Genomic DNA, 6,885 nt, shown 5'->3' with positions numbered 1-6,885 from the left:
GATGGCTCAGTGGTTATAGCACTCACTGATCTCCCAGAAGACGAGGGTTCAATTCCCAGAACCCATATGGTGGCTCACAACCACCAGTAACTCCAGTTCCAGGGAATCCAATGTCCTCTTCTGACCTCTGTGGGCACCAGACACAGGCATGGTAGACATATATGCATATAAAAATAGGTACAATCTAGGCCCTGGGATGATTTTTATGCTTTGGATAGTTTATTAGTATATTTCCCATGTTGGTGTTGTGGCTGAAATGATTTTACTCTATGGATTCTTCCCCCAGAGCATTGTTTGTTTTGATTAAAATGATTCTCTGGCTCTCCGGCTTGGGCTTCCGTTCCGGCGACATGGCTAATCGCACCAAGAAGGTCCGGATCATCTGGAAATACGGGACCCGCTATGGTGCCTCCCTCCGGAAAATGGTGAGGAAAATTGAAATCAGCCAGCACGCCAAGTGCACCTGCTCCTTCTGTGGCAAGACCAAGATGAAAAGACGAGCTGTTGGCATCTGACACTGTGGTCCCTGCATGAAAACAGCGGCTGGTGGGGCCTGGACCTCCAACACGACTTCTGCATCACAGTGAAGTCCGCCATTAGGAGACTGAAGGAACAGAAAGACCAGTGGAAGCACACTGTTAGAGACCTGCCTGTGCTCTAATAAATGGGTTCATTTACATAAAAAGATTCTCTGTTAAAACATATCCTTGGTACCGTCTTCCATCTTTAATGATCTACACACATAAAGGCAGTGGTACACAAATACAGTGTGCCTGACACACAGACAAGTGTGTGTGTGCATATATACTGATTCCCCCGGGATATTTTTATTCTTGTTCTTAGCCAAAGGGCTAAGAAATGATGGCCCCTAGTCTATATTTTATTGTATTTGTTGAGACAAGGTCACTATACATAACCCTGGCTGGCCTGGAACTCACTATGTAAACTAGGTTGTCCATATGCACCATCACGCCTATCTTTAACTTTTTAAAAATATTTCTTATTCATATGTAGGTATGTGTGTATGCCATGTGTGTGCAGCTGCCCAAAGAGACCAGAAAAAGAATGCCAGATTCCCTGAGCTGGAGTTATAGAGTGAACAGCTGTCTGAATTGGGTACTGGAAACTGAATTCAGAACCTCTGGAAGAGTGATACACGCGCCTAACCATTAACCATCATCTCTTCAGCCCAGATCCCTGATATGTTTTTATTTAATTTGATTTTTTAAAGGTTTATTTTTCTGGGTGGTAAAGTAGCGCGCACCTTTAATCCCAGAACTCAGGAGGCAGAGGCAGGCAGAGCTCTGTGAGTTCAAGGCCAGCCTGGTCTACAGAGTGAGATCCAGGAAAGGCACAAAGCTACACAGAGAAACCTGTCTCAAAAAACAAAGAGAAAAAAAAAAAGATGATGTCTTCAACTCATCCTTGAGGCCCAAAGTATAGCCCAGTAATGGTTAATCTTGACTGATAACTTGACTGGATGGAGAGACACCTAGAAGATTAATAAAGTGCATCTCTGGGCATGTCTGTAAGGTGTTCCCAGAGAAGAGCAGCTAAGGAAGCGTCTTAGTTACTGTTCCGTCGCTGTGAAGAGACAACATGACCAAGCCAATTTATAAAAGAAGCATTGGCCTGGGTGTTGGCTTGCAGTTCACAGGGTGAGTCCATGACCATCATGGTGGGGGCAGACAGGCAGGCACGGTGCTGGAGCGGTAGCTGAGAGCTCACATCTGATCCACAAGCAGAAGTGGGAGAGAGGGACCCAGAAAGAGAGACGGACAGACTGGGCCTGGTGTTGACTTTTCAAAGCCCACCCCAGTGACACACCTCCTCCAACAGGCCCACACCTTCCTAAATCGTCCACCAACCAGGAACCAAACATTCAAATACATGAACCTAGAGGGGCCGTTCTCATTCAAACCACCACAGGGCAAAAACTCATCCAGAATGCGGAAGGCACCAGCCCATAGTCGAAGGACCTAGACGGAATCAATGCAGGGGAAAGATGAAGACATTTGCTCTAGCTTACAGCTTTGTTCTCCCCCATGTCTACCAGGTACTTCTCACCATAATGGACTGAAACTTCTGAAATGCAGAGCCGAAATGAATCCTCCTTGCCTTAAATTTTTTCCTCAGATACTTGCCACAGCACAGGAAACCACTGACATGGTGCTGCCCAGGACCGACTAGCACACTATCTCTACAATTTAGTCTTGCTCCTAAGTATTTCTCATACAGTAGATTAAGCTCATATCATTTGCCAGCTACAATCCAATGGTAATAGCACAGTGTACACTGTCTTTTGAAGGATTCTGAGGTGTATGCAACAGGAACATTCTGGAATCAATTACCGATGCTTGATATATGTGGGAAGGTATGAAGATCATGCATCTCCAACCCTGTATCTGACCCCACTTCCAACTCCAAAAAGCTGCTATCTTGTTTGTTTTGAGACAGGGTCTCACTACGTAGTATAGGGTGGCCTGTGACGTGCTATATAGTCTAGGTTGGCCTTCAAGTCACAGCAATTCCTCAGCCTCAGTATCTCATGTGCTGAGATTACAGGCCTGAGCTATCATGTTCAGCAAAAAGCCAACATCTTTATTGCTTCCCATGGCTCCTGAAAACTGTTCCCTTGACATTATCTCAAACTACCTGTACTGCCTAGGCCGTTGCATTTCCCAGGTCTGGACAGCGCCCTCCATTCTCTCCAGAACAAGAGGGGTCTTCTCTGCTAGTTAAAAAATAAGTAAATAAATAAAAACAGACTGTGCCCAGATTGTGGGTTTGGGCCCCTTCAGCTCAGAGCCCTCCACCTGATGTTTATCTTCGGTTTGCAGCCAGACCAACAATACTCCAGTCTGGATTTGTTTTGATTGAAATTCAACACCATCACTTCTTTGCAAGCCATGTCTGTCATACGCAGATCATTTCTGGTTTTCAGACCTTTAGTTTCACCACTGAAGATTCCCAACTAATGGGATTCTTCTTCTCCATCTCCTCTTTCTCCTCCTCCTCTTCCTCCTTTAATGGGTTCTCTTTAACTACTTTTTCCTCCTCATACAAGTTCCAGGCCAACCGTTACTCCTGCTTCTTTATTGGGTGCAATGCCCAGGTGAGCTATTGGATGAAGGCTCCTGAGTGAATCATACTTTTCTTGTCCTATTTTGGTTGGTTTTCAGAGCTCACCGTTGGACAGAGGACTTGGATTTAGACAATAATGCCGAGAGAGCCTTTCACTTCTCACCCTTTACAAGCACCAGTTAAGGAATGCTCCGGGTGTTTATTAAGCATACATATTCCTTAATCCCTTCTCAGACACACTGATTGCAAATTTATAAACAAACCCTTTAGATCAGTGGTTCTCAACCTTCCCAACGCTGTGATTCTTTAATACAGTTCTTCATGTTGTGGTGACCCCCCCACACACAACCATAAAACTATTTCATTGTTACTTCATAACTGTAATTTTGCTACTGTTATAAATTGTAATGTAAATATTTTGGAGGCAGAAGTTTGTTGAGGGTCATGACCCAAAGGTTGAGAATCACCGGTCTACAAATTTCGTAAGGGGTTTATCAGCCTTGACTACAAGGTCTTTTCAGGAAGTAAGTGCAAGAAATGAAGATGCTGCTTTCCCCTGTAGCTAGAGTTTTTCTGGTCCTGCCTGGCCCACAGTCAGGACAAATCTTTCTCACCCGCCAACCCCGCAGCCACTCAGACCCAACCAAGTAAACACACGGAGACTTATATTACTTATAAACTGTATGGCTGTGGCAGGTTTCTTGTTAACTGTTCTTTATAAATCTATACCTTGCCACATGGCTCGTGGCTTATCAGTATCTTACATCTTCTCATGGCAGCGACTCTCTGACTCAGCCTTCCCTTTCCCAGAATTATTTTTTCTCTTTGTCCCACCTATGCTTCCTGCCTGGCTATTGGCCAATCAGTATTTTATTTATTAACCAATCAGAGCAACATATTTAACACACAGAACATCCCACAGCACTTCCCCTTCTATTTGGTTAAAGGAGACTGGTGCCAGCTGGGAGAAAAGGATGCCATTAGAAGAGTAGTCCTAGATCATGGGCAGAGTGGGGAATTGAGTGAATTGTGGTGCCTGGATCAATACACATGTCCACAGGAAGGCCAGCGGTGAGGTGGAAAAAGCAGACCTGTGGAGTTAGCCTAACTCTGAGCCCCAGTCACAGTTTCTGTGTTCTGTGACTTTCTGATTCGTGGTCTACAGCGGTGAAGTGGAGATCATAGCCCCCAGGCTAAGCGCTGTAGTACAGAGAGCGCATGCGCAGGAAATGCGCGTCAAAACGGCGTCCCGGTGCACTGGAGCTGCCAGCAGGTGTTTCTTTTCTTTCTCCTTTCCCCCAGCAGATTCTGGGGTTTCTGGGCAGTGTCCATGACAGGAGTGGTATGTAAACAGACCAGATTGCACCATGGTTTCTCATAAAACTTTGTATGGATGTAAAAGTGAGACAAAACAAAGAGTCCAGATTATACAAACCAGTCCGAGAACCTGGGTCTGTTCTGAGGAGGAGCTGTAGAGATATGACGCCTAGCAAGAAGCTTCTTCAATGTCTTCCAAGGGTAATTACCACGTTATGCAAACCCATAGCCCCAGGGTTTGGGAAGGGGCTTTGGGGCTGGGAATGGTGGCAAATGCCTGTAATTATAGCATTCAAGAGCCTGAAGTGGGAAGGTTGCAAGTTCAAGGCAAGCCTGGGCTACAAAGCAAGCCTCTGTCTCAAAGATAGAAAAGGAAAAAGGTGACTGTAATCGTCATTTGGTGTGACTTCCTCATGGAAAATGTGAAAACTTTAACCAAATACCAGATTACCTCTCAGAGTGTTACAAAGTTAGCGAGGTCCTGAGTTGTTCCCCCAAACTTCATCACAGGATCAAGATAACCACCCTTCTCTGCGCCTCTTCGGGATCCAGGAACCTCTCCATCACAACCATGCATATCCCTACACATACATGACATTTTCACACAGTTTCAGGAGGCTGGTGGTCCAGGCACAGAATTGAGGAACCCTGTGAGTTCAGCTGGGCGAGCAAACACACAGAAAGATGAAGCTAAGAGTCCTAGATACAGCCCTACCTAGAAAAGCAGGTGGGTTACGTTCTGGAGCTAAAAACAAAAATAGTAGCAACAGGCATGTATTACCTGCCAAACCCTGTGCTAAGTACTCTCCATATGTTACCTTGTATAATGCTTATCAACACCATGCCTGTAATGATTACCTCAACACCATGCCTGTAACATTTACCTCAACACCATGCATGTAATGATTACCTCAACACCATGCATGTAATGATTACCTCAACACCATGCATGTAATGATTACCTCAACACCATGTATGTAATGATTGCTTCAATACCATGAGTGTAATGATTACCTCAACACCATGCCTGTAATGCTTATATCAACACGATGCATGTGATAATTACCTCAACACCAAGCATGTAATACTACCTCAACACCATAAGTGTAATGCTTATCTCAGCACCATGTGTACAATGCTTACGTCAACATCATGCATGTAATGATTACCTCCGCTCCATGCAGGAGGCACCATTATTCCCATTTCATTAGGCAGGGACCTGAAGCATAGAAAGGTTAATAGCTTGTCATCTGTCAAGTGGAAATAGAGTCAGGCAGAGGCTTGGGTTTCAGGTACAAGAATCCACCATGCCACTTCTTTGTTCAAACATTGTATGGTTTTTTTAGATCACTCAGAGTAAAAGCTAAAACGCCCCAGATGACTGGCATCTCTGGTGTTGTGTCATTCTGGAATGTTCCACACAACCTTAGCTCTAGCCCTTTACCCACGGGTTCTCTTAGCCCTTCCTTTCTCACCAAGGTCTTCCCTTCCAACTCTAGTTACAATTAGAACCCATCTACTCTCCATTCCTTTTCCATGCTTTGTTTTCCTCCCTAACACTTCTGCACCCCATTTTATGTTGTATCGTGTCCATACTCTCTAAAAAGAATGCAAAATCGACTGTTAATGTCACATTATTAGTTGATTCATGCAAGAATCTTCAACAGATAATACATTTGAAGAATAATAAGATGTTGATAAGTCCACTCAAGAAGCTTTATCACAGCCAATGTGATGACATCTGTCTGTAAAATCAGCACTCATTGTAGCTAGAGTTTTCCTGCCTCGCCCACAGTCAGGACAAATCTCTGTCTACTGCCAGTCCCACAGCCGCTCAGACCCAACCAAGTAAACACAGACACTTATATTGCTTACAAACTGTATGCCCTAATGGCTCAGGCTTCTTACTAACTGTTCTTATAGTTTAAGTTAATCCATTTCTATAAATCTATACCTTGCCACATGGCTCGTGACTTACCAGCATCTTCACATGCTGCTTGTCATGGTGGTGGCTGGCAGTGTCTCCCCACACCTTCCTGTTCTCTCAATTCTCCTCTCTGTTGGTCCCGCCTATACTTCTTGCCTGGCCACTGGCCAATCAGTGTTTTATTTATTGACCAATCAGAGCAACAGATTTGACATACAGACCATCCCACAGCACTTCCCCTTTTCTTTTTTTTTTTAAAAAAATAAAGAAAGGTTTTAACTTTTACACATTTCCAAAGCCAGCTTGGTATATGTGGGAATTTGGGCGTAGCTTCTCTTACTACTTCCTGCTTGGGGGGGGGGGAGCAACTGTATCTTATGGGGACACAAAGAAAATTTCAGAATTATGGAGTAGTCCATGAGGCTGTATCGTCTCAACCAGTTGCCTTGAAATGGTTCTGGATGTTGGATCATCTGGGCTGTACATACAGGCAGTGATGAGGCAGTCATGTGTTTGGGTTTACAACCAATGAGAAGGCAGAACAGAAAGTCTATATA

The 6,885-nt window shown here is 44.4% G+C and overlaps 1 pseudogene; it reads left to right on the top strand.

Moving 5' to 3' along the window:
* Positions 1-335: 335 nt before the first annotated feature.
* Positions 336-661, top strand: LOC114695754 (annotated as a pseudogene).
* Positions 662-6,885: the final 6,224 nt, after the last annotated feature.

This window comes from Peromyscus leucopus, unplaced genomic scaffold (assembly GCF_004664715.2).
Source record: "Peromyscus leucopus breed LL Stock unplaced genomic scaffold, UCI_PerLeu_2.1 scaffold_299, whole genome shotgun sequence".
NCBI classification, from domain to species: Eukaryota; Metazoa; Chordata; class Mammalia; order Rodentia; family Cricetidae; genus Peromyscus; species Peromyscus leucopus.
Note: the sequence above shows the minus strand (reverse complement) of the source record. Positions and strands in the feature narration are given on the sequence as shown.